Source organism: Centrocercus urophasianus, unplaced genomic scaffold, assembly GCF_019232065.1.
Source record: "Centrocercus urophasianus isolate 14NV4802_14NV808 unplaced genomic scaffold, USGS_Curo_1.0 seq_41, whole genome shotgun sequence".
Classification (NCBI taxonomy): Eukaryota; Metazoa; Chordata; class Aves; order Galliformes; family Phasianidae; genus Centrocercus; species Centrocercus urophasianus.
This window is the reverse complement of record NW_024884989.1, coordinates 2,713,401-2,740,511: the sequence shown is the minus strand read 5'-3', so window position 1 is coordinate 2,740,511 and position 27,111 is coordinate 2,713,401. Positions and strand designations below refer to the sequence as shown.

At 46.7% G+C, this 27,111-nt stretch overlaps 1 long non-coding RNA gene across 2 annotated transcripts in view; it reads left to right on the top strand.

The window, feature by feature from the left end:
- The window catches only part of LOC122168258, a 98,496-nt gene extending 85,186 nt beyond the window's left edge, over nucleotides 1–13,310 (top strand). For both annotated transcript variants that reach the window (XR_006171220.1, XR_006171219.1), the window contains exons 3-4: nucleotides 10,954–11,068; nucleotides 13,234–13,310. This is a non-coding gene — a long non-coding RNA (uncharacterized LOC122168258). The remainder of the gene's footprint in view (nucleotides 1–10,953; nucleotides 11,069–13,233) is intronic.
- Nucleotides 13,311–27,111: the final 13,801 nt, after the last annotated feature.

Below are 27,111 nucleotides of genomic sequence, written 5' to 3'. Positions count from 1 at the left end.
GAGGTAAATTTATCTGTGCTATGCGGCCCCTTCGCTCTCCGGACTTAATTAGCAGTGTCACGAGGGCTGAGACATGAAGTGCATCGTTAAGAAGGTTAGAAAAAAGTACAGCATCTCCTCCTTGCTGAGGTCACACGTGCTGTTTCCCTGATTTTGCTGCTTAATGACACGCTGTAGGGACCAGTGTCTCAGCTGTGGGGACTGGAGGCTGTTGCCAAGGAAAACTGGCAAGAGAGGAGGTGGGAGAGGTCCATTAATTGGCTCCAAGTACCAGTTCCTCTAGAGGGGCTTCTCTTAACAGAGAGGAACTGTTCAGCACTGCAGGGGCAAAGCATACCTGCAGAGCAAATGGCTTTTCTGAGTCTGAAGACATCTACAGACCGTGGTAATAACGCAGTAGAAATATCAGGGCTTGATTTTAAGGGACACCTGAGAATGCAAAGGAATTGCTCTTTATTAAAAAGCCCAGACCAGAGCCTCTCTTGGTGCATATTGAATGCAGATTCTTTGTTAAGGATCCTTTGCTGGGGTGGGGAGGAGGGAGAAGAAGAGGAGGAGGAGATGAGGAGGGCATTAACCCTTAAGGACCTTCCCTGTAAAGCTCTGCTCTGCAGAACAGTCCTGACCAGAGGAGCTGCTCCTCCACAACACTCAAATGCTGCGTCTGTGCCTCTGCAGAGGGCTGTTTGTCTCTCTGTTTCACCCTATTAGAGTGAAGCATTCTGTGTATTGTGGCTTAGAGGGAGAATATACAAGGAGGTCTTGGCGTGAGCTCTCTGGCTCAGCCTGACTGTGCAATCAGCCTGTGCCCCATCTGCCTACTGCTGCATGCAGAGATACTCTTTTTTTTTTTTGGATGCTAACCCTGTAGGATGAGCCTTTAGGTTTGGTTGAAGCGCTGTCTGCACTGCTGTGAGATGGCGCCGTGGAGCAGCCACCCCAAAACCTTTCCTCCAGACCCCATGGGCACAGTGCTGGGGATGCACTGAATGCAGACATGGGATTGGGGTTTGACCTCCAGGTGTTCTGGATTGAGTGCAAACCCAGGGATGGTTCCAGCACAGGTCCTGCAGGCGTTGTCCATTGCAACGTGTTTTCTGCTTATGGATCTCAATCTTTGACCCTTATGGAGATGAAGAGCCTTCCTTTTCTATTTCCACAGGGTCATAAAATCATTAAGGTTGGAAAGGCCACCAAGATCATTTAGTCCAACCACCAACCCATCAATCATCCCCAAGGTATTTATTCTCCTTCAATCCATACATGACACCCCTTACCACTCTGTTACCATTCCTAGCTGCTGTTTTATACTCACTGCCATTCATGTTTCATGTCTTCCATAGGGAAGAGCCTCCCATCTATCTGGCTTGGCTTTCTCTTGCCCTGCACACGTGGCTGCCTTCAGCTGCAGCCTGCAGGATTTTGGTTCTTCTGTGAGCCAGCAAATGGTCTTGAGCAGTTCCCAATTATCATTCACAAATTCCTGCTCAAATTCTTTCCCCCAATTGTTTTGCTTTGTAATTATTTTCAGCTTTGTTAAGCTGGCGCTTTAAATCATCAAGTAGATACATTACTCGTTTGGGTTTTATTCTATTTGCACATAACAAATGTAATCAAATCAGTCCCTTGTACCTAAGCTGCTACTATATTTTTACATCCTGTCATCAGTTCCCCTTGATCTGTAAAAATGAGGCCCGATATAGAATTTCTTCTACGTTAGATGCGATTGTTTCTGTGTCTGGATATTTTCAAGTGTAATTTTAGGAATTCCAAGCACATTTTTAGTATTTGCAGTACAAGGCTCCAACATATGGCTTTCAAAATGAAATCCCCATAGAAATGCAGTTCTCTTTCTCGAATGATATAATTAAGTTTACAATAGATCAGTGCTACATGAAAACGATCGCGCTGGTAATATTGTACAGCATCCTGAAGAGTTCAACAAATATTTCTGTTTCTTAGGGGAAGAGGCAAGATTTTGTGAGTAGGTCTTATAACAAGAAAGGACCCTTTATACCGAAAGAGTATTATATAGTAGCTCTTAATTAGAGATAATGAATACCAGCAGGTTACGCCTGTGTGGAAGAAGTTTACTTTAGTGCTATTATTTTTTAAGGGATAAACAAGGTGGCTCAAATAACTACAGATTTTTCTGCCTGACATTAATCCTAGACAAAATAATGGAATTGCTGATAGTACGTGTAATTAGTAAAGAATTAGAGGGATTAATGTAAGTAGTGTCAGTCAACATGGGCTTATAGAATATGGTGCTTGTCTAATTAGTTTTTTTTTTCTTTTTTTTGCCAGGAAGATTACAAGTTGTGTTGATGAATGTAATAATAGTGAGGTCATCGGCTTCCATGAGCCATGGGTACGGTGGACCAGCCTGGGGCTGAGCTCTGAGCAGCAGGGCGGCTGGGTGACCTCGCTGCAGCCCAGATTACTCTGAGCTCCCCTGAAAGTGTTGTCTTGGCTCCAAGTAACTTTTTATGTAAAACGCAAATGATAGAAAACCAATTAGGCACTTCTGGAATGGGTAAAAAACTGCTGTCATCTCCAATTTTAAATGGGAATTCATCAGTGGGCAGACATGTTTCTAATTGAGCCCAGGAGTTATCGCTGATCCATCTTCGAGGTGAGGTCAAAATATGAAGAAGAGATAAATAAATTAGAGGACAGATCACCAGCGCAGCTTGATTTACATTCCATTAGTAACCTGGATGAAAACAAGCAGCGTGCTCTCATAGAGCCCACGTAGAGCTGGGCCGTGTCTGGGGATCGGTGACTGGAGATTTGTGAGAACCCTGAGCTGAGGAGCAACCCTGCATGGGAGAGTGGCAAAAAAGAGAGAGAAATGTTTTCTTTGGCGGCACAAAAGGGAGGAATATTGGAGACAAGGAGGAAGGTGCTCCTCCTGCAGTTTCCAGTTGGGACTTTGGTAGTTTGAGGGAGATGTTGATAAATTGGAGAGAACTGAGAGGGGGGTTTTAGGGATTATTAAGTTACGGGAAAGCACATCTTCCTCTGGAGGCGGAAGGTTCGGGCTGTCTGGTGAGGGAAGGTGGCGGTGAGAGCTGAACGCTGCTGGAGGGGGGCATGGAAACAAAGTGAAGGCAGACTTCAGCTCAGCAGACGAACGTAATAGGATCCAACAGAGGGGTGCTGAAGGTGGGGACGTTCAGACTAGAAATAAAACATGTTTTCGGCGGTGGGAGCAGCAGGGCCACTTAACAGCGCACCGAGAAACGTGAAGCTTCCCCTTTGCTGGAAATTTTTACGTGTTTTTCTTTTCCTAAAAATATCCACTCTCCTTTTAGGAAGAATTGTTTCTGGGAAGTCTTAAGGTTTGGGTTATCCTGGAGATCAGAAGTGGAAATCACAGCGATCTCTTCTGGTTTTTGTAATGGATTCATCCAACGAGCCCTGACACCAGGAACTCAAACCAACACCAGAGGCTGTCCCACAAAACCAGGCTGATCCAGAAGTGCCTTAGGAGCTGCAATCATTTTTTACCAGCTTTGGTGAAGGCTTCTGAAAGCAACAATGAAGCAGGGACTGAGTTTTCTGCAGGCCTTGTTATTTATTAAAGCGTTCTAGATCCAGATTAATTCACTTAGCTTCGTATTGATTCCTTCACCTGCTTGGAAATGAGAAGGGCAAACACAGCTGCATGCTGGTGGCTGCCTCTCCTGGGAGCCCTACAGAAGAGATCCCCGATGGTTTGGGAAGCCGCTTAACTCAGTTTTGGGGACTTACGGAGGTAAACTGACACAAATCCCACCAGTGTGGACGCTTCCAAATCGAGTTACATGTTTTAAATCACTTGAGGCTTTATCCTTTTGCAGCCCGGCTGGTTGCAGCGGCGTGCTGGGGCAGCAGGGGCTCCCGCAGCACATCTGCCTGCACAGCTAAGCTGGATTGTTTATTTATTATATGGGGAGTTTATATGTTTATTATAAGTGGAGATTTTTCATTTATTTTATAACTGGATTTGTCCCCTGTCCGCTCACAGTGCTGTCTGGAGATGGGGATGCTCTCTACCAACTAAGGGGACACCTGAACCCAGGTGCACTGCTCAGAAGGTGAAGAGAGGGATGCAGCCCTGCTCAGATGTGTGCTGTGTGCCACCTCTGTGTGGCTGTTAATTTAGGTCTTGATTTGGATCTGCAAGTCCCAGTGTATTTCTAGGCTCCTGAATGTGTTGAAGGACTCATGTAGACACTTAGAAACAGTAGGGAGAAAACCAGGAGTGTGTGAGTGAATGGGATTAACAGGTCGTGGCTGTTCACAGATCCTTCTCTTAAATATAGTGAGTTTATTACAATATACCCATGGTACAGAAATTCTATAAACAAGCATTAAAGCCTGTCTACTCAGACTCCTTAAAGTCCTGGTCTTGGAGAGGAAAAAAGATTTGGGACAGAAAAAAATAGCAATTAGAGCTAAATGGCAAAACGGGGAGTTCATTTGTAGTGAGAAAAAACTCTTTTAGTTTTTTTTTTCTATTAACTTTTGTAAGAAAACACTTTTCCATACTTGTCAGGCTTGACAGTTAAAGTTAATGGTGTTAAAAAACAGAGTACCGAAAAATGTTCCCTTCAGCGTCAAAGATTTATTCCATGAGAATTTGCCTGAAAAATTATTTTGTCCAACAGGGCTGGCTGTGCCCAGTGCTTGGAACAAAGGTCTTTGCTGTGTTATGGTCATGAGGACGGCCCCAAATTCATGATTTTCCAATTAAGATGCCATGACCTATTTTCTTCTATCGATGACCTGCTGTTGACCCCCTTTTAAAAGCAATGCCACCCTTCCAATGATTTTTTTTGTCAGCTTCAGGAAAAGCATGCTGACCTCCCTTCTGCCGGGAGTGAAGCTTGGTGTGCATGGGGATGCTCAGAGACAGCATTTGTGAGCTAACCTGCACAGAGTGGCACAACGTGGAAGGAAGGGGTTTTTCACAAACACAGGGTGGTGAGGCACTGGCACAGGTTGCCCAAGGAGGCTGTGGATGCCCCATCCCTGCAGGCATTCGAGGCCAGGCTGGATGTGGCTCTGGGCAGCCTGGTCTGCTGGTTGGCGACCTGCACACAGCAGGGGTTGGAACTGGATGAGCATCATGGTGCTTTTCAACCCAGGCCATTCTATGATTCATGGCTGCCCGCCTTACCAAGAGGCACGAAGCTTCCTGAGCTGACAGCCTCCTTATTCACCTCAGGACTTAAATACTGAAGTAGATATCACCTCACTGCATGGCTTCCTGAAGTTAGGCTGCAGGGCCGTGCCTGTGGGTTTTGTCCTGGCTGTGGCCCATATCCAAAAGCTGAGGCCTGTGAAATGTCAGCCTGTTACCCCTTTATTCACCCTGCTGATTTAGTGCTGCTTTTTATAATCTGGAGAGATTTAGTGTGCATTAAACACTTTGACCTCTCCAAATCTCTAAATTCTACCCATTGAAAGTAGATGTAAATACTTGTAAATACAAAGTTAGTATAGATTGGCAGGGCTCCACTGGCCTCCAATCTGGTTGGCACCGTTTGGGAACCCAGCCTGGTGCTTCGAATAAATCCATCAGGACTTACTCTAGAGAGGTAGAGATTTAAAGCCAGCAGTGTTAAAGAGCTGGTTTGGAGGTCACCCATGTCAGAAATCGTATATGTCTCAGCTGAAACCAAGACACTGCTACCACGGAGTAAGCTTTCACTGTGTGTCTTTTTCAGAAGAATGGCAAAGGCATCCTGAAGCCTTCGTGCTCCCTGGGAACACACAAGCACAGCTGCTCTCTGTCACCATCAGTTCTGGGATTGCTGCTCCCTCCCATTTTTCCCATGGTGGATTCTGGTCTGACCAGGAACTGGAGATCTTGTTCTGGTTATTGGTTGCTAAGTGTTCTGAGGAGGGCTCCTTGCTGCAGGATGGTCCTCTCTGCTCAGTGTGCAGGTAGGAGATGCTGCCAAACGCGTGCTACTCTTTTGCCCAGGTCTATTTGCTCTTTTCCCAGCTGTGCTCTGGCTCCTGTTGCATCCTTCTGTTGCCAGGGCAGTGGCACTGATGTGGCTGCAGATTGCCCTTAGGAAAGGGGTGCAAACAGAGCAGATCATGCTGTTCCTGCAGAACATCTGGGAATGCAATGTGTGCTTGGCTTTAAAGCTTCCCAGTGATGTTTGGTAATCCTTCAGTAAATCAAGTCCTAGGATACCCCTATACCACTAGTCCCCAGTGCTATTGAGGGGAAGCAATATCTGGCAGCTTCGGGAGCTGTAGAGCTTAGGAATGGGCGTTTGCCTCTAAGTGGAGCAGAGCTGGGACCTTCATCCTTCCTATGGCTCTTTGGAGATGCTGTAATGGTGCTGCTGGGATGGATTCTGGGATCTGCACCAGAGCCATAGCAGATTAGACCAAGGGAAGAATGGTGATTATGTCTGCCTTCTTCACCTCTGTCCAAAAGAGGCTTTGCTAATGTTACAACTGAGTCACATTTCCCTGACCTGCGAGATGAGTTTGTTTTTCCTGGAGAAAATTCAGCATTCCTCACATTGTGAGTTCTGAGGAGCCACACTTACCAGTGTGAGAGCCTGGGGAGAGTGAGGAGCAGTGAGATCTGTGTGGATAAAGCCATTCCATCGTCCCATTGACACGTGCTTCCTGGAGGGAGGCGGAAGATTAGCAGATGGACGGAGGATTTGAGCAAAACTGCTCTCGGTGTGGCTGCACAACGGTTCCTAAATTCACCTTTAGATCCTGTATGAAGGAAGCCCGATTTCTCTTGGCACTGAAAACTGCATCTTTGGATTGCAAGTGCTTCTAATGCAGAGTGCTTGAGTGCCCAGAGATGGAGTTAGAGCCCAACTTTGTGCTGCTATAACTCAAAACCAGCCACCAGATGATCGTTTGCTGCAAGCTACTTTGCGCGTGGATGTTTTTGCTGGGATGAAGCCGTTCTAGCAAGATTGATTTCAAGCTCCCCTCCTACTTCTCATCTGCGCCAGTAGCCCTTAGGACAAATAAAACAAACCCCAAAATGAACTAAATTCCTTGCCTGCACAGAGCTTTCAATTCAGTTCAATTTACAATTATGGATTTTGACTGATGGTTATTGTGCCTGACTGGGTACGGAGCCATCTGCCCTGGGCTGGGTTCCCACGTGCTGCCTTCAGATGGCCGTGCTGGCAAGGGGAGACCCGGCTCTTGGTCGCACAGGAATACCAAATAGTGTTTTAAATGAGAGGAAGTAACGCTGTGATGCCACTTGTGAAAAGGAAGAAGATGCCCAGTGTGTTTGTCTTCTTTTTATGACCTATTGTCTCATGCTGAAAGTAGAGGTGGTCTCAAAGGAGTCCAAACTGCAGAGAATTCAGCTTTTTTTTCTTCCCTCTCCTAGAAATATGTTTGCTTTTAATGACATATTCATCTATAAAAGTTAAAAATAACATGCCTCATTAAGTTCAAAGCACTCTGGGACACCGTTTGCACTTTTTGGCTGAAAAGTTGAAATTTCCCTCCAGAGAGGATCATGTTGGGCTTTGGGCTCGGTGTTCTGTCTGTCCCAGTTGTACACGGCTGTGAAAGAGGCAGGGGAGCTTAGCAGCACTGTTCCCAAGTGCTGGGTCTTATGGAAGCTGAATTCATGTTTCTAGCTGTAGAGAATTTGTTTGTGTCTGCTGTGCTTGCTAGGAGGCGAGTGAGCAATGCATGGCTGATAGGAACCAATCAGCTGGTCTGTACCTGGACTTTGCCAGCTGTTCATTTCATGAGAAGATGCTTCTACCTCGTTCACAGAATCCTAAAATCATTAAGCTTGGAAAAGGCCGCTAAGATCATCTCATATGCTATACGCCTGCTGCCAATATTGGCCAGTAGTACATGTCCCTAAGTCACACATCTCCACGGTTCTTGAATACCTCCCCCTCCTCTCCCTGGGCAGCCTGTGCCAAATGCATCACCACTCTTTAGAAGAAGTTTTTCCTAATCCAGACAGAACCTTCCTGGTACATCTTGAGGCCATTTCCTCTCATCCTGTCGCTGTTACCTGGGAGAAGTGACTGACTTCTGCCACACCACAACCTTGTCCTCATTGTATTGCAGACATGAAGAGAAAACCCCCTCCTCTTGTTTTGCTTTGGGAAGGGAGGGAATGGTTCCAAATATGGCTTTATAGAAATAATAGCTTTATCAAATGTCTGTGGCACTTCACAGCATAATGCTGCCATTTTGGTCCTCAGAACAGGCAGAAAGTGTCATTTCCTCTCTATGTGATCTCATCCAGATTGTTGTTAGAACTGTATCTGAGTAGGAAAAGGGATACAGTGCAGCCCAGCGTGTTACAGCTTGTAAATGGTGAGGCTGAACAAACGGCATTGGATGTGCATGGTGCAGAAGTGGGGATGCCAGCAGCAACATGTGAGGTGGGATGCCTGGGTGTCAGGCAGGGGGAAGATGATTAATGGAGCCAGTGTGGTTCCTACTGAGAGCAGCAAAGGCTGAGCTGCTGGGCTGCAGAAAAGGCTCGGGTTGCAGAGTGTGAGGTTGGAGATGGAAGGAGGTGAGGTTTTGTTTTCACAGTGGATGGGGAGGTCAGCAGCGAAGGAGAGGCATTGACCTGCTGCCACCTCCTGTCCAGGAAAGGCTGAAAATGTAGAGCAAGCAATGACATCTGAGAATGGGAAAGTCTGAATGATGCTGGTAACAAATTGTGCTATGGCATCACATGTAATGTATCCAAGCAGGAGGTGGGACCCGTTGTGTTTAGTGTATGTTCAGCTAGCAAGAGACATTGGGCCTGAAAAGCACGCTTTGTTCAGATTGCAAACACTCCTGAATGCTCTGGATTTAGATCAGCATTTAGATCCATTGCAGCCATCTTTACTCTTGGGATCCAGGCTCTGATATCCTGCTACACCATGCAGATCTTCCAGGTAAGAGCTGCTGCTTTTGTTGAGTTAGCATGGGGAAGACAGCACCTGGTCTGTTGAAACTGTGGGACATGGAGTCAGGACAAGACCCAAAGGTTGTCTTCATCCAGCTTCAGGTTGCTTTGTGCACAGCAGGTTGCTCCCAATAGTTCTTAGTTCATTGGCAGTTTCTGGGGAATATATTTTAAGGAGCTGCAACAGCCAACAGATTTGGTGTGTGCATGCCTTATTTTGAATGCTCTTGTGTGGTTCGTTCCCATGGACTTTGAAAATGGAGCATAGAAAAATGGGAATAAAAAGAGCCTCACTGGTTGACTGCTCCAAACTGATGATACTAGGGAATCATACCTGCAGTACTGGGGCCTGAGGATATTCTGTGTGTATGTCTTATTGCAGTGTGAAGCTGCAGTAAGGGTAGGACTTGTTAGAAAATGTCACATTCACTTACAAAGAAGGGCAGTGCTGAGCTAACCACATCAATTTAAATCCGTCCTGTAGTTGCTGTCAGGAATCTTTGCTGTGTACAGCTGGGCTCAAACTGGTCCAGGTGCTCTCACACTTACTGGGATACAACTGCATCCGTTGTCCAGTCTCTTGGTGATTGCTTTAAGAGAACCTCAGATGCAGTTCAGTGCATGTTACTGCATGTGCTGGACTGCAGGAAGAGGAACTGTGCGCAGTGCTGTGCCAGCAGAGGTTCAGGCTGGGCACTGGGAAAAAGTTTTTTACCTTCTGGGTGGTCAGTCACTGAAACAGGCATCCTAGGGAGGTGATCCATTCCCTAACCCTGGCTGTGTTCTCCTCCTCACCATTGGCTGCCCATGAGCAAGACACTGAAGTCTGTGAGGATCCTCTGGTGAGTTCACTCTATGGCTGAGGAGGAAAACACGTGGAGCCATACAAAGCCCTGGCTGTTCCCTGTGCCATGGGGTCCTCCCTAACCGCTCTGCGTGGCATCAGATGACTTCCACAGCCTTTTGCCAGATGGCAGGAGCTGAGGAAGGAAACCCCCCTTCCAGGCTGCTTCCTTCCAACCTGCACGTGCATTCTCACCCCAGCACAACTCTTTAAATCAAAATGCTTGTTGCATGTTCGACCCGTGGTTCGCTTTACCTTCTTGCTCAGCCAAACTCCAACGTGCTGCTGGTGAGCCATGCACAAGGGCTTGCAATCCTCTTGGTCTTGATGGGGCTGTTTTGGATGGGGATATGAAAAAGCTGAGATTGGAGACCCTGTGAGAGTGGGGAGCAGCGTGATACCCATCAGCATAAGGGAGAGGAGAAACTCCACGCGGGTGTTGGGCACCCAGCTTTGTGCTGTCCAGGAAGGCAGGTTAGGTGAGTCGGGCTCCTTTTATGTGCCATGTCCATGCCTTCAGTGGTTCCAGGGGATTTTTACCCCATTCAGAGCGAGTGTTGTTCAGTCTGAAGGTAAGTGGACACAAGTGTGTTTGGTGCTGGGTGTGGGTTTGATTGCTGAGCTGGACCTCATTCTTCATTTATCTCTCAGTGTAGGTAGTTTGAGCTTTTTCCAGTTCAAACTGTCTTTGCTGCTGGTGGGATGGTGTGTGATCTAATTCCATCCTGTTCAGCCCTTACAGAATTCAAGGTTGTTGAAGCTTCCTGCTGAAATGCAAGCTGCCTCTTTCCCTCCCATCTCCTTTATCCCATGAATTTGCCTTTCTCTCCATCTTTCATTCAAATCCAGACAAAAACTTCAGCCGTATGAACGTCACTCCAGATTTTCATTTCCACTTGCCTCTGTTCTTCTCCAGTCCAGCTGGGAGCTGAGATTTCATAGAACCTGAGGAAAGACTTTTCTTGTGGTTTTTCTACGTGCCAGAGAGAAAGAAGCATGGAATATTTTTTAAGGACCTGGCTTCTGGGGGCATTTTCAGTCTTGTTCTCCAGCGTTAGCCAAATTATCCAAATGTAGGTTCTAAAATTAGCCAACTTCTGGAAGCTTCCTTTCACAAATAACACATTTGGGCATCAAGCTTGGGACTGCTCGTTTCCTTCTTTTGAAGCTTATTTTTCTGTTACAGGTGTTTGTAGAACCACAGGCTGTCAGCCTGGTATTAGCAAGCGTGTGGAGCCTTTGTGTCATCTCCAGGGGAGAGCTGAGTCCCATTGAAGGCTGAGGACAGATGTCATTCAGAGGTGAGGAGAAGTCAGTCCTGGGCACATTCAGAGCTCCTAACCACAGCTGGGGTTGAAACTTTTCTTCCAAAATGTTATTTTCATTTAAAACAACAACAATAATAATAGTAAACCTAATGCGATACAAATTTCTCTGGAATGTATCTGCTGTTTTCTAAAACCATCCATGCTCTATCAGTAACTCAAAGCCAGAACATCACGGCTGAACAAAACTATTTACATGTGAGAGCTTTTCAGTTGAAAAGATGTATGTCTTGGAATTGAAAATCCTTTTTTACGGCTTTCATTTTTTATGGGAACACTGGAAAATTTCTGACTGGTAAGCTTTTTATTCTCAAAAACCAAGTACTTTTCTTCTGAAGCAGACGTTTCCACGTTTTTTTTCTCATATATTTTTTCCTCCCTTTTGCTGCTCAGAGCATTTCCCTCCGCTTGCTGAACTCCTGCTTAAAAACCAAATGTGAGATATGAGCGCTGTGTTGGGCCTGCTGAGCAGTCAGCCAGGCTGACTGATTGCAGCCACAAAAATGGAAGCTATTTAGAATCATGGAATGATTAAGGTTGGAGAAGACCTCTAAGGTCATCTAGTCCAACCATTCGCCTATATGTAAGTGTATATATATATACCACCAATACTGCCCACTGACCGTGTCCCTTGGAGGGGTTTGCTGTGGGGTTGGTTGGTGATGCTTCCTGGCTCAGTTCTCTTGACCATAGTGGTGTTGCACTCAGTCTGATGCAAGTGGGAAGGTGTGGCTTGAAATGTGTTATTTTGATGTCTTCGACACAACAGAATGTGCTCACCTTGCACAGCACAGCAATTTAGACTAATTCCAGTGAAAAGAAGAAAAGGTGCAAGCTGGTGCAAGTTGGCTGCCTGCAAGTGGAAAACGGGCTTTGGAATCATAGAATCATACAGTCATTAAGGTTGGAAAGACCACTAAGGTCCAACCATCAGTCTCTCATCACCGTGCAGCTAAACCATGTCACTCAATGCAACATTTACTCTTTTCTTGTACACCTCCAGGGACGGTGACTCCACACCTCCCCAGGCAGCCTGTGCCAGTGCATCACCACTCTTTTTGAGAAGAAATTGTTCCTCATATCCAACCTGACCATCACCTGGTGCAGCTCGAGGCCATCACCTCTCATCCTATCACGGTTACCTGGAAGCAGAGGCCGACCCCCACCTCATCACCACCTCCTGTCAGGGAGCTGTAGAGGGCAGTGAGCTCTTTCCTGAGCCTCCTTCTCTCCGAACTGATCCATCCCATCCCTCAGCTTCTCCCCATAAGACTTGTGCTCCAGACCCTGCACAGCTCTGTTGCCCTTTTGTTGACTTCTGGGGTCACAAAAGGTGTCAAACACAGCTGGAAAGTAGTGTGTGATGATGAGGTGGCACGGCTGGTTCCTTACATCTCAATGCTTGATGTTTGAAGCTTAATAATAGTATTCTAATGTACATGTTATGTGGAAAAAATATGTCATTTGTTTATCTACCTCACAGCTTAAAGTTTAGTATGGGAAATGTATTTCTTCTCTCTACCTCTGGGTATTTAATAATAATAGTTCAATAATAATAGTTAGCATTAAAAGTTCATAACATTTTATCTTCAATAGCAAGCGTTTTACCTTTTACCTTGAATTTGTTGGTAAAATTGCACATTTCATACCTGAGTACAATGCTGATGATGTTAGAAAATGCTAGCTTGTCTTGAACCAAATTATACACTTCCCTCCAAACCTTTAATTCGTTTCCTCTGCATCAGAGATGGCAAAAAGTAATATAAATGCAGGAGAAAGAGAAGAAAGAACAGGCAGAGATGTTGGAAGCTGCATGCAGTATGTACATTTGTGTGAAGTGTATTTCAGTTAGAGCAGATGAATGCATGTCAATTCTGTTGCTACGTTATCCTGGTAACTTGTTAGCATTATTCAAATCAGTCCTGTTTTGCTTATGGAAACGTGGGTACAAGAAGGTGTCCCTGTGGGGAAGAGGAGCTCCGTGGGTAGGGGTGATCTCCCTTGCATGGAGTCCTCAGTAGGGCAGTGCTGAGCAGACAATGCAAAGAAAGCTTGACAAATGTCATTTGTTAGAGCAGAAACAGCAGAAAATCGAGGCCATGGAAAATACAAGCTTCATGCCAATTCTTTATGCTTGGCAGGGATTTCCTGATGGGGTATTTCAGGAGCCTTGCCACTGAGCCCTGGGGCCTGCGCTGGGATGGAAGGCTGAGGATGGGTTCGTTTAAAAGGTAAAATGTTTTGTCTAAATAATGAAAAATGGTGAAGGACAGCATAGAATCTGTGCTGTCCCTATTGAGTGTCCATCCATCCTGAGTTGCCTCCTTCATGACAGTGCTTGCACGGACAGCTGTGTGCAATGCTCCAGGATCCTCCCCAGTGGTCATGGAAGGTACGTTACCACCATCTGTGTGAGAACCAGCAGCCACTGTCTCTACGTGGCAGGAGAGAAGTGTGTTTTAAAGAGCAATATTAATAATAGCAACATTAAAGTGTGAGGAAGGATTACAAAGGTAATTCCGAGATCTCGCTCACTAATGTAGGCTATTAACAAAAGATAATCACCTTTAAGTTAGTCACCTTTAGCCTCGGAGTAAAATAGAGGTACAGTTACTCAATTCAGTGCAAAAGGCATTTAAATAGAGATGGATGGACCTCCGGCTCTCTGTTCTTGCTTGGGAAACCAGCCAGGGCCAGGTTGTAAGGGGAGGAAAATGCGATGTAAAAAGGGCTGCAATAAGTGAATAACTCCCAGTGTCCTTCTCCCCCTTTTCTCACCCCAGCCAAATGCATTCATTTGGAGCTGAGGAGAAAGGGGAAAAATAGGAGAAATGCGCTGCAAAGCAGTTCTTCATGTTGCTTTTATGAGTAGCACATGGAGGCTGTGATGCTCCAGGCTGCCATAAGTTGAGGTCTGTGCCCTACGTCACAGCACGTGTTTGTGCTGTTGGAAAGCACACAGCCAAATGGTGTCAGCGCTGCTGTCATGTCCCCATCACCTGGTGTTGGTGGCGGAGGAGCAGCCTCTGAGGGATGGAGTGTGGAAATGGTGATGCATCAACAGAGGGAGGAGGGCTCAGGAGTGAAGGAAATTTTTATCAGACGTGGCCTCAGGGCTTATTTTTGTGCCAAGGGAACTTTTTGCTGCTGGAAACAGAAGCCTCTTTCTTTGCAGCAGCTGCTTCGTAATCCCCTCCCTTGTGTTTGCAGCCTGCGTTCTTCCCTCAAAGTGGCCTGTGGTTGCTGGGGTGCAAGGGCTTATTTCTGTACGGTTTCTTCTGTGCGCTACCTTGCTGCTTAAAAGAGTCATTGGAGTTTTACACCGAGAAGAAGGAGAGGACAGGGACTCTGGAAACTTGTGTGAGATGCCAGAAGTGACTTTGGAAGGTTCTTAGAGCAGCACAGACGAGCGGTTGTTGCCCTTAGTAGTGCCACGCTGATTTACCAGCTCAGTACAGCATGTCTCTAAAATGCCTGTTGCTTTTTGTTCCCATAGGCAGAAGCCCTGCAGCTGAGACACCCAAGCCCTGCTCATTGCCTGGGCCTTGCTGCAGCAGGTAGCCAGGCAGCCAGCTGTGTGAGCCTACGGCACGTGGCTCAGCACAACCTGTGCTCCAGAGGACGTCCAGAAGAGATTAGCAGGTATGAGAAATTACAAACAGTATCAAGTTTTTGGAAATGAAATGGAGAGCTTTTGTGACAGGCATTGTTAGAGGCTGCTAATCCACTGAGCAGAGAGTGGAGAAGCCCCAGTCCAGCCTAGTATAGGGTGGAATAAATTCCCTGTCTCTGTTTTATGTCCTGTCTGTGCAAGCGAGGGGCCTTGTGTGCTCATTCCTGCACTGTTCCCACGTGGCTGTGCTTGGATTGCTGCCTGCTCTGCCTTTATAAACAACATGGTAGGAGCTCAGTGCGTGATTATTCTCAGAGATACTATCACAGTGTTAGCTCTGGTTACTCATTTTCCACTGCACAGCTCACGTGCAGGTTCCTGCACTGTGGCCTGTCTGGATCTAGCCCGCATGTTGGGGCAGCCCCAAAATCTTAGTCTGTAGTGTAGTTTCTGGGTACAAACCACTGTGACCCAGAGCACAGGCTTGTGTGAGAGCAGGACTGATGGGGGAGGGCTTCAGAAGAGCTTGAAGGACATGAGAGAGTCTGCAAATGCCCACCAAGGGACACCTTGTGTGGCAATGGGAGCTACCACTGACAGATCTCACCTTGCAGTGGTGAATGGAGAGCAGGAGGAGGCAAGGAACAGCAACCGGGTTTTGCAGCTGGACACCTTGAGGGCAGTGCTGCCAGTTTGGGTTTCCTCTGTGTGTTTGAAGGCAGTGACTCTGTGTGAGACACAACATTGCTGGAAGCCAAAGAGGTGTGATGGAGGGCAGGGAAGGGCAGTGGAAAGAGGGCTGGGCTGTCTCTGCCCGCTGCCCAGCTCAGTAGGTCGGGGAGGGCTGTGCTATCTCGGGACTCCAGCACCATCTGGAAATTCTCTGTTTGTCCATCAGCACCTGCACTGCCACAGACACTGAACCTCGGGCTCTGAGCAGAGAGGTAAACATTTAGGACCCAAACCCAGGATGACAATAACCAGAGCAGAAACATTTCCATCCCATTGTAGCCTGCTTTAGGCATTTGAAGCCAGAATTTCTCTCTGGGGTTAACAAGAGAGAGCTGCCTGTTCATGGCACTTCACTTTGCCCCATTAAACCCTGCTGACACACTCTGCCCCTCTCCACCCCCTCCTTCAACTCATGCTCAAGACCCCAGTGGTGAATATCTTGAAAAGGCAGACAAATCGGCTTTGTAGAAAGCAGATTAAATTGACAGTGCATTTATTGCAGCACTCTGATGTTAACCCTTGTGCTGGTCTTGGGCAACCTTCTTGCCCCAGCAACACGTAACAGTGGTGGTGGGATAGGTGGCATTGAGTTTGTGTTGGGTGCTGTGCTGGAGAGCCTTTCTTGCCCAGGAGGCTGAATCAATACTGGAGTGGTTTTTGCCTTCCCTGTTGTGTGAAAATGAGGGGCTGGAGCCAGAGGTCTGGGCAGGGCCTTGTGGATGCCTGGGGACTGTCTGTGGAACGCATCCCACTTGAGGGCAGAATGGGTTCAGGGAAAGAAGAAAAATGAAGCAGCTGAAAATCAAGAACTTCTCATGTTTTCTTCATCTGAAGTCCTGAGTGATGAGTGAGCTCTCTTTCAGTAGCTGTCCATGAAAGAAGGCATACTCCCATAGAAGTTACTCTCAGCTTCTTGATCAGCTCAAACGAGCACACCTCCTTCCTGTTGGATGAACCCACTTCGGCTGTAGGCTTGTTGCTGAGATGTGAGGTTCTGCCCTGCTGTCACCAGAAGACTGAGTTGTGAGAGCTGTGTGGGTGCTGGGCAGCCTTCCCTGGCTCACCAGGAAGGCAGCTTTGCCCTTCACATTCCCCTTTGGTTTGTGATGGGTGAGCCAAAGGAGCTGCAGACCAAGCAGGGACCTGGGAATTGTTGGCTCTTTGTATTCAGCTGAGCCAAATGAAATAACTTTCCATTTTGTGTTACTCATGTCGTGGTGGAGGAAGAAGTGTTTTCCCCTTTCAGAAGTCCTGGAAGATCAGAGTGATGCCTTCTCTACGCAAGGTGCAAACACATTGGTGTTAACAAGTCCCAGCCCTGGAGGGACCCTTCTTCTCTGGGAGCCAGAACTGTTTGTAAAACTGCTAAGGAATGGCTTGCAGCATTCGTTATTTACTGTGACAGATTGAGCACCACCAACTGCTGGTCACCAAAATACCGTGGATCAAGGCTGCAGCTCGAGAGGCAGCTTGGAAGGAGAAAAAGTTAAAAAATATTAATGCTGAACTTTTTGTTCTGCTTTTGATAGCTTTTACAATTTGTGTTCTTAAGCTTTCCTCTGCAGCCACAGAATTTAGAAAAGCATTTGAAAAAAAAAAAATATCAGAGCTGAGATATTCTTAAAATCACATGTTTCCAGATGCTGCGGACTTGAGAGTAAAGCTCCAGATATAATCCTGAGATTTGGCAGCTCTGTTTGTATCGTATTAAGTGATGGTCTACAGCACTCGTTAATTACTGCAGGCTGAAAAACAGTTCTCGACAGAGGTCTTCTGCTCATTCTCAGCGTAGAAGTTTTTCCAGTTCTTCTGGGTCAGAGGGAAATATCACTTTCTAAAGAGCGTAGGAACAAAAATATGCAGTGAGGTAACCTCCGAGTTGAGCTTTAACTGTATTTTTATACTTTAACAACGTACAACAATATAATTTTTATTCAGAGAGAGAGATTTGAGCGTAAAGAACAAAAGCGATCTCTCCATAAAGCTACTTCTAATTAATCATACGGGTAATTCTGTCTTTATGCGTTTCTGTGTCCAATCCAGAATCTGTTGGGTGTGGGCAGGTGCTGAGGTTGGTGATCCAGACTCTGTTGGATGTATCCAGCACCAACCTGCTGACCGATTTACTGACCTGGGCTTTGTGCAGGCACCAGGAGAGGCCATGTTACCTGGCAGGTATGGCACCGGTCTGAAAACATCTCCTGATGTTCTTCAGAACTGGTTTTCAGACCCTTGGTCAGTCACTCAGCTGCAGTGCTGATCCTTGCTTGTGCCCTCTGAGTTGCTTGCATAGGTACAGAAGCCTTAGGGGCAGCACCCTCAGTCCCACAACTGGCCATGGGGCAACCCTGCAAGCCAAGCTGAGCTCCTTCAGCCTCTGCTGGGACAGGTTTATGGCAGCTTGAGCCGTGTCACTTGGCCACAAGTGGAGATGTCTGGGGTTCTGCTAGAGCTGCTGACCTATGGCTTAAAAACATAGAGTCAATAAGGTTGGAAAAGAGCTTGAGGTCATCGAATCCAACTGCCCACCTACCACCAGTATTGCCCACTGACCATCAGTACTGCATCTGCCCATTCCTTAAGCACCTCCAGGGATGGTGACTCCACCACCTCCCTGCACAGCCTGTGCCAATGCCCAGCTGCTCCTTCCGAGAAGAAATTCTTCCTAACATCCAACCTTGCTGCAGAGCTGATGAGGAGGGCAGGGTGGGGGGTGCTGAGTTCCAGCAAGCTGCCACGCAGACACAAACATCAAAGAGCTGGCACGTGTGCTTTGTGAAGCAGCTTTCTAGGTTTTACTGGGCCATAAAATACAGCGACGAGGATATAAAAACAAAGCTGTGATGGACTTAGCAGAGAGCCAAAGCAAGCGGGGCGAGAAATGATGGAAATGAGAAAAATAGCTATGAGCAAGGAATGATGTATCAGTGCCGTGTCAGGAGGAACAGATTTCGGAATAACTGTGAAGAGCATAAAACTGGTTTAGTCGTTAAGAAAAAGAAATATATAGGAAAAGAAAGGTTAAAAAAAAAAAAGAGAGAAAGGGAGAAGAAAGCCTGATAAAAATGAATGCAGGAGGGAACTTCAAAGCACAGATTTCCCGACGGCGTGACACTGATGTTATGAAGAGTTGTGTGAGATAGCAGTGGTGATTTTAATGAACTTTAAAGAGCAGCATAAATAGGAACAAACAATGAGAGGCGATCGCATTAGCACACAGCCAGCAGTGAGCTAATTGCCTGAACGGGATTGAAATGGCAGGTTATTATTATTATATTCTTTTTTTCTGCTTCTAAACCTATTTTTCTATTTGGGCTTAAGAAAGCAGAATGAAATAAACTCGAGCATCTCAATTTGGATTTTCAAGGCATGCTTTATTTCCATGAAGTGCTTGAGCTGCTGAGCCAAAGGGCAGTGAAATGGGTGTAGCAGAGAAAGGGGGAATCTTTTGTTGGCCTATAAGGGGGGTGGGTGGGTAGATGAATTTATTTTAGCTTGATATACAATCTCTCTCTGATGTTTCAAATGGATTTCACAGTGCGGATGCATGGGGACTCGGGGGATCAGAAGCATCAGAAATGGGAAAGAACAGGTCACCTTGTAGTGGCAGTGGGTCACCTTATTCTCATCCTGGGCTACAGCAGTTTTTCTTACGCTTTGGATTTTCAGATTAGAGCTTCTGTCTGTACTCAGTCTTGCTTTTTGCTTTCACGCATGCTGCAGCTCAGGGCTGGATGCCCCTGCAGCTGTTGGCAGCAGAGCCTGCAAGAGCCAGCTTTGGTCTGTTTATCAACACCTATACTGAGTCAAAAAGTGCTGGGACACATTGGCAGAGACAGATAGTGAGCTCCAGATAGCAGTTTCTGGTTCTTGGCCAGCTTCTTTTCTGACCTCTCCCAAAACTACTGCAATTAAGGGGATGATCTGCAAACTCAGCGAAGTCGTAGATAGTGCTCATAGGAACCCTGTTGCAATAATGTAGTTGCAGGAGACAAGAGAGACAAATAATATCATTCATGCCTCCTTCCCTGGCTTGATAATTCACCTGGACATTTAGCTGTAATCACGGGCCAGATTAACTTTTGAGTTGGACATTTCCAGCCAAACCACTCTCATCTGTTAGTGGACAGAACCCCATCTGTTGCTTCTGGGGCTGGGTGAAGGGAGCCAGTCCTGCAGGGCTGCAGTGTGGAAAGCCACCTGACCTGTGTAATAAGTGGGCTGTCTTGTTAGAGAAATGTGTGGTCCTTCCAGAACTGCTAAGGAAGTTAATTAAAAACTCTAATCTCTAATTGGTTACATGACTGGAAAACCAATGTCCTGGTACAGGAGGTGTAGCGTAATACAAATTCGGATTGCAAGCACTGCTCTCTCATTCCCAACCTGATACCCTGGAGGACATCAGTGTTTTGACCACCTCAAGCACCGATGAGCCCACTGCCTGTAAGGCAAGATTCTTCAGCCTGAGGAAGAAGTTTGCCCCATGGCACTGCTCGCAGTTGCCCTGCAGTGCAGCAGCTTGCCCCTTGCCATGCTGGCTCTCCCTGGGCAAGGTGCTTGCCATCAGCTCTTACGATCCTCAGATTGCTTGCCAAAGCCCAGCAGCTGAAGGAGGAATCATCTGGTTGATACGTAAACCACAGCTCTGGTCGTGGGCAGAAGGATCTGGAGAGAACCCAGGCCAACCCCAGCAGCTCTTCCAGTTGCCGTCCCATCACCGTTTTCTTTATCCCATTGAATGGCAGTGTGCATTCAGAGCTCCCAGCCAGAACCAGACTTCAGTAGAAAGATGATTAATACTCATTTGACTCCATATTTGTTTTAAATTAAAATTCTGGAATTCTGGTTGCCTATTCTATTTATTCTGCCTCACCAGGAGCAGAACTGGCCCGAGATGGACATTTCTGAGCTGCTCAGATGGCTGCATAGCAGAGCAATTACAATTATCAGCATGGAGATTAAGGGCTTTGGGCTGAGAAAAGAGGGAATGGGGGAAGAAAGAAGCAGGAGGAGGGCAGAGGAAGAGAGAAAAAAGCTTCAGTATGTTCCCTTGCCAGCTAGAGGCAGCTTGCCTTTTGCAGCCCGTTAGCTCCTGCTGCCTGCCTTGTTTTTAGAGCCCACGGGCTCAGATGAGAAGTTGTTCAGGGCATGGCTTGGTGCAGAAGGGAGGCCCCGTGATTTTGCCAACTTGCAGAAGCCAGCCTGAGCTGAATGCTTCCTTCAGGTTGCTGAAGGTTCAGCGAATGTAAAGCCTGTAGCAGCACTGCTTGGGGAAGGTTTCATGGGTCAGTCTGTTCTTCTGACAGCACTGAATGGTGGTTTCCTGAGCCAGGTGCTCAGGCTGTGAGTGCCAAACTCCTGCTGTGCTCAATAGCTGTGCCTGGGGGTGTGCCCTGAGTCTTCCCCCTCATGCCAGCAATGAGGATTAAGTTTGGTGTGGGTTTACTGGTGAGGACCAGCACCTTTCCTGCAGGTCTGAGCGGCGGTGCTGAGCCTTGGCTCTGCTCCTACCTGTCTCAGTGCCATTTGCACTTGTAACACTTGTTCACAAAAAGCTCTGCAGCATTTCCCCACCTCGATGGGAGCGAAGCACAAAGGCCTTCCCATGGCGAGAGCTGAGCAGGAGGGATGGCACCAGGAGCTGGGTGCAGCCTCACCTCAGTGTGTGCCCCAGACAAACGGGTCTTTCTGCACACGGAGGTATTTCTGAGCTTGTGCAAACTTGACTTTACAAAACCTTGTAAAATTGGCCCCGTTTTCTCAAGAACGACCGCAGGGACACCCCCAATAAAATGCCTGCTCCAAAGTGTAAAAGGCAGTGAGGAATTTTTAAGGGAAAAGTTGCTGGAGCTGTTGAACTTAGCTGGAGAGTGTTATTTCTGCTGTCCTCAACCCAGAACGGGGCAGGTCATTGTAGATATAAATTAAAGAAAAAATGTTCCTGGAGGCCAATTTTTCACCTGTAAAATCTCATCTCAAATCATTAAAGTTAAGCAAAGCTGTGTAAGCAAGTGAGGGCAGTAAGCATTCAGCGGCTTTAAAACTCGATAGCGTGCTGCAGGTATTCACAGGCACTTACATCAAAATAACAACTTTCTGAGATATTAAGAGGACTGATGATGGGAATAGGCCAGAACTGAAGTTATTGCCTGGTGTGCATTGGATTGCCTTTCATTTCATGGTCACCCGCTATTTTTTTGAGACATCCGATCAGTGCTGTCAAGCATTCCATGGGTGGATGGGACAAACCAGGGTAAGGATGTGCTGTCAGATTTTTGGGCTGCTCCTGAAGAACACTCCAGAGTTCGCTGGCATTAGCACCCGGGGACTCTTCATCAGCGATGGAATAAGCCAGATAGATGGCAAAATTCCAAAAGTATTTGGTTTGGACCTTTGAGATCTGGAGCTCTGCTATGGAGTGCCAAAGCAAAGCTGTCCCAGAATTGACCTGAAGCAACATCTTGTAAGTTCTGCTGTAGTTCTGCAAGCTCAGACCAGAGTTTTCATTTGCTACACAGCCTGAGTTTGGTTTAGTTGTTTTTTTTTTCTCCTCCAAAAAGCAAACTGTGAAATTAATATTGAACCTCGTGAGTTCTGAAATACTTTATTGTTTCCTATTTTGCAGTCATGAGGATCCTTTTTGCCCCATGATAACAGGGTCTGTTATCTGGTCCAAACAAAGCAGTCCTGAATTATTCTGTCGGCAAAAACACAATCATGAAGTGAGCTGAAATCAGATTTTCTTCGGCGGATTACCGAGAGGCAAATTTAAAATGATATTGCAAATAATACCTCATAATTACAATGTGAGTGATGAGCTCCCTTAATCATGCCTCGCAGCTATGTTTGTTAATAAGAAAACAATGCCGAGTGGTGTTGTGACATTTTTCTCATTATTTTTAACGTAGCCCTCAGTTTTCAGGCCACATTTTCAGCTGGAGCAAATAGCCTTCATCACCTCCAGTACAAATAGGCTGCTTGACACCAGCCAAGTCTCTGACCTGGTTTTGCTTTAAAAAAAGGCTCTTTACCCCCAAAAGTAGGGAAGGAGAGCAGACCTGTGGAATTCTGGTTCATTTCAATTAAAACGCTTTGCATTAATCATGTATTTGACGTGCTAAATGTTCCTAATTAACATCCAGCTTTAAACCACATGTGCTTCAGCCTGTGTTCAAACGACAGAGCTGCACAGGTAACGTCAGGAAAACCATGAGCAGATGGCAGAGCACAGCTGTACTGAAATTTGGGTGAGGTGTTTGTCCCTGTTAAGCAAAGCTGAAGCCTGAGCAGCAGTAGTGACATGGGGCAGGGCTGTGTCCAACACAGTGGAGATGTGAGCACGTCCTGCCATTTGGGTGCCAGCACCGGAGTCCTGGGCTGGAGGAAGGATCGTAGAATCATAGAATGGCCTGGGTTGCAAAGGACCACAGTGCTCATCCAGTTCCAACCCCTGCTGTGTGCAGGTCGCCAGCCATCAGAACAGGCTGCCCAGAGCCACATCCAGCCTGGCCTTGAATGCCTGCAGGGATGGGGCATCCACAGCCTCCTTGGGCAACCTGTGCCAGTGCCTCACCACCCTGTGTGTGAAAACCTTCCTCCTAATATCCAACCTAAACCTCCCCTGTCTCACTTTAAAACCATTCCCCTTGTCCTGTCACCATCCACCCGTGTAAACAGATGCTCATGGCCAGCGTTGATTGTAACGGCTGCCAGTGCTGCGTGTTCTGAGTAGCCAGGATTGGGAGCAGTGACATCAGCAAGGGTGGATTGGTGATTATTTTATTGGGAGCTGCTGAATTTGCCCCCTCCCAGCTCACCATCATGCCGTTGGCCTCAATCAGGTGCGTGGCTTCATCGGGCATCCGGAGGCGAGGTCTGCCGTGCTTCCTTTTAATGCTTTTAGTGCCATTCCTGGAACTGCGGCGTCTGGGGAAAAGCGTTCGAAATTGCACATCATTAGCATGCTGAAGAGGAGGTAATGTATGTAAAGCATTTGACCTCCTTCTGGCTCCTGTGGCCAGGACAAATTCTGATTTCATTTGCAGCAGTGCAGATTCTGAATATCTACATTAAGCACGTTAAGTTCAGTGGAGTTACTCTGAATTTATACTGCTGCACCTGGTAAATGGGAGATGTCACTAACAGCCTTTTTGTGACCCAAGGGAAGGAAGTAATGAAGGCAACCTGCAAATGAAGGGATGAAAACAGTTCCCGACAACAGGACTTCTGCTAGGGTGTGAAATTTATTGGGAGCTGCTGCGCGCTCAGCGTTTTTTAAAGCCAGCTCACGCTTTGGGTGCTGAGGTATGGAATTAGGAGCCTTAGAGTAGGCGTTGAGATTTGGAAACACGTCCAAGGTTACCTGGGACCCACCTGAAGAAAAGGAGAGTGGTTTGAGAGAAGTTAAAGGATGGGGAAGGGAAAATCTTTCATTTCTTGTTTTCATTCCTTTTTCCAAGAAAGAAGAGAAGAAGGTGGGGAAGAGTTTAAAAACAAAACCAGAAGAAGAGGAGGGAGTGGAGCCTAAAGCCTGTTTCACGCAAAATTAGTTGAAGGGATTAAATATCCCACAAAATAACGATTGCCACATTTTTTATTCTCTCCCTGGATGAGTAAAACACCCGTGAAACATCCACCATGCATTTCCGTTCAGCTAATCCCCGCCTGCACACTCCAAATTCAATATCGCCAGCTATTCTCGGTGCTAAAGAATCATTTTACTTTTTCCAAGTACACAGAAAATTCGAAACAGCTGGAGATGAAGGATTCCTTTGTGTGCAACCTCTCCATCCTGCATCTCAGCAAGGAGGAAAACCTGCACTGTGCTGGTGGTGGATGCGATGGAGATGCAGGAGCCCGACTTGGTGCTGGGTGCTCCTTGGAGCCACGTGTCCCTTCCTTGCTTTTTCTGAGGGAAATAGCCAGATTTTGACATGCCAGCTTCCTCAGAAGAAGAACAGCTGGTCTGTTGCCTGCACGTGTTGGATGTTAATGATTGGTCTTGAAAATATGTCAGGTTTCAGTGTGGGCTCTCATTCATCCATGCAAGAGGAGACCTGTGGCTCCGGGGTAAGATTGATCCATCTCTCTGGATCCCAGTGTCCCATGGGGTGGAAGGGGGAGGAACTGTTGTGCAGAGGAGGCAGCTCCTCTCCATGGGAGTCCATTGGGTTTGGGTCCCAATGGCTGGACATGCTCAGTCCCTGCACCGTGACCCTGCCGTGTGCATCAGTGCTCCCTGCACACTGCTTGGGTCTAAATCCAGATGTACATAAATGACATTTAACATTATTAGTGACAGGATGAGGGGAAGTGGCTTGAAACTGGAAGAGAGTCAATTTAGACTAGAGATTAGGAAGAAATTCTTTACTGTGAGGGTAGTGAGACACTGGAACAGGCTGCCCAGAGAAGTTCTGGATGCCACCATGCTGGAAGCATTCAAGGCCAGGCTGGATGGGGCTGTGAGCAACCTGGTCTAGAGGGAGGTGTCCCTGCCTACAGCAGGGTGTTGGAACTAGATGATCTTAAAGGTCCCTTCCAACCCAAACCATCCTATGATTCCATGATTATTAGATTAATTTGGACAAACCCCCCACATATTAGTGGGGGTCCTTACAGGATCCAGTTGTCTAATAGCTTTCACTCACAAACCAGCCACTCTACATCAGATTCTTAGAAAATCCTTACAGGAAGTTGGTTTTTGTGTGTACTTTTGCTTTCCACACAGGAGGAAATCTGTAGCTAATGGGAGTTTCCATGTATGAGAAGATTCTATGGGTCTTCCACCATTCCCTTGCACTGGTCCCAGGTAAGAGGGGTCTGGCTGAAACTGGTGCAGGTGTTTGGGGAGAAAAGAGGATTGATGAAAAGTAATTCCTGAGTGCAAATGTAGGAAAGGTTCTGGCTGAGCAGCATGATTCCCATATGTCCCATGGGTTGCCTTGCCTTGTGCTGGTGGAGCACAGCAATGGGAGACGCTCACCTGGTAATGGAGAGAAATAGGATTAGTTTTCAATAATGAAGTGTATGAAAATCAGTTGATGTTACCATACAAGCGTTGTTTGGTTGGATTTCCACTAAAAGTGAACTTGACAAGCCTAAAATATGGTATTAACAGAAGTGATTCTGTTTGCTCCCTGTGCAGCTTCTGGTGGCTGCTGCCAAAGACCTGCCATGCTCGGGGCATGGCTGCGTTTCTTCCATGTGCTGGTTTGTTGGGTCTCATACTGATGGACGTGCCATAAACCAGCAGCTGCCAATGGGGGAAGGGCTTTGGTGGCTCCTGGGGGCCATCAGTGAGCATTTCACATAATGCTCTCAGAGGTGAGGTGCGACCAGTCCTTTGGATCTTATTCCTAAGCTGATGTCATGCATCTCCCTCTCCCTAATTTATTGAAACAGTCGTGTTTCCTTACAAAGGAACAAAAAACAAGAGTTATCAGTGTGGAGTAAATGACCACTTACCAACAGCTTTCCAGCATTGAGTTGTTGTGTCCCAGGGGTCTGGAGCAGCCCTACAGCACCGAGCCCATGGGCTCCTCCAAGAGGAGGGAGGTTCACATCAGAAAGCAGGGCTGCATGCTGCCTTGAAGGCATTATTACTTCCTTAGGCTGGAGATGCTAACAGTCCAGGCTCTATCACGGGCCCTGTATTTTTAGGAATTGAATTTATGACAAGATGTTTCAAAGCAATCTGTATAAGAGGAAGCAAGTCTGAGATCCTGCTGTGCCCATGCCAGGAGGTCCCAGGTTCCTTCTGAGTTTATGGCCAGGATTTGGTTTCAGCAGTAATCTGAGGGAACTGGTTGGCTCTTTCCTGCCTGTGCCTGGCCCACGTCCAGCAGCACAGCGGAGAATGAAGAGGTGAGTGGTTGTGACCACTTACATTCTTTCCTTTTTAGTCCTCGTTGTCAATTACCTTGGGTTAGATGAGGTGGCACAAGAGACTGAGTCTCTCCACGTGTGCCAAAGGCATTGTTAGAAGAGCTCTGATGCTGACGGAAGAGACTGAGCTTCTGCTGATCCCAATTAGCTGATTATCCCAAAGGGAATTGGAAATGAAGGTTATCTTTCAACTTGTGATGAGCTTCCAAATAAATATTCAACATGCATTTAAATAAGACAGTTTTATGCATTATTTAAGTATCAATTGATGGGTAGGAGACAAAACACTACTACAGTGATGCTGAGGTCTGAAAGGCAAGGATGGAAATCTGGTGAATGAGTCATTAAAGGAGATTGGTATCACTCGTTTCACTGGATTATTGTTTATACAGTAATCACGAAAAGAATGTTAGCAAGAATTCATCTCTACATTTTGGATTGTTTGGGGTCATTTTGTTTCTTTTGTTGTTTTAAAGCATGAGGTGAGTATGGATACACAATGAGTGAGAGGGTTGGGGAAAGAGGGCGTCCATGGCAGGTGGTCCAGCCTCCAGCCCAGGGAAAGGTGAGCTCTCTTTAGGGCACTGAAGTCTATAGTGCCTGGGTGTGACATTGTCCTTTGGTGGAGTTTAGTGCCAACTTCAGAGAGAATAACCATTTTGTGTTATTCAAGGACAGAGAGCTAAATCTCTAAATGAGTTTGATTTTCTCTTGCTTTTGATTCTGGCCCATTTCAGGATGGACTTTGCTGGAGGCAAGAACCTGTCCAAGGTGTGGATCTGCTGCATGT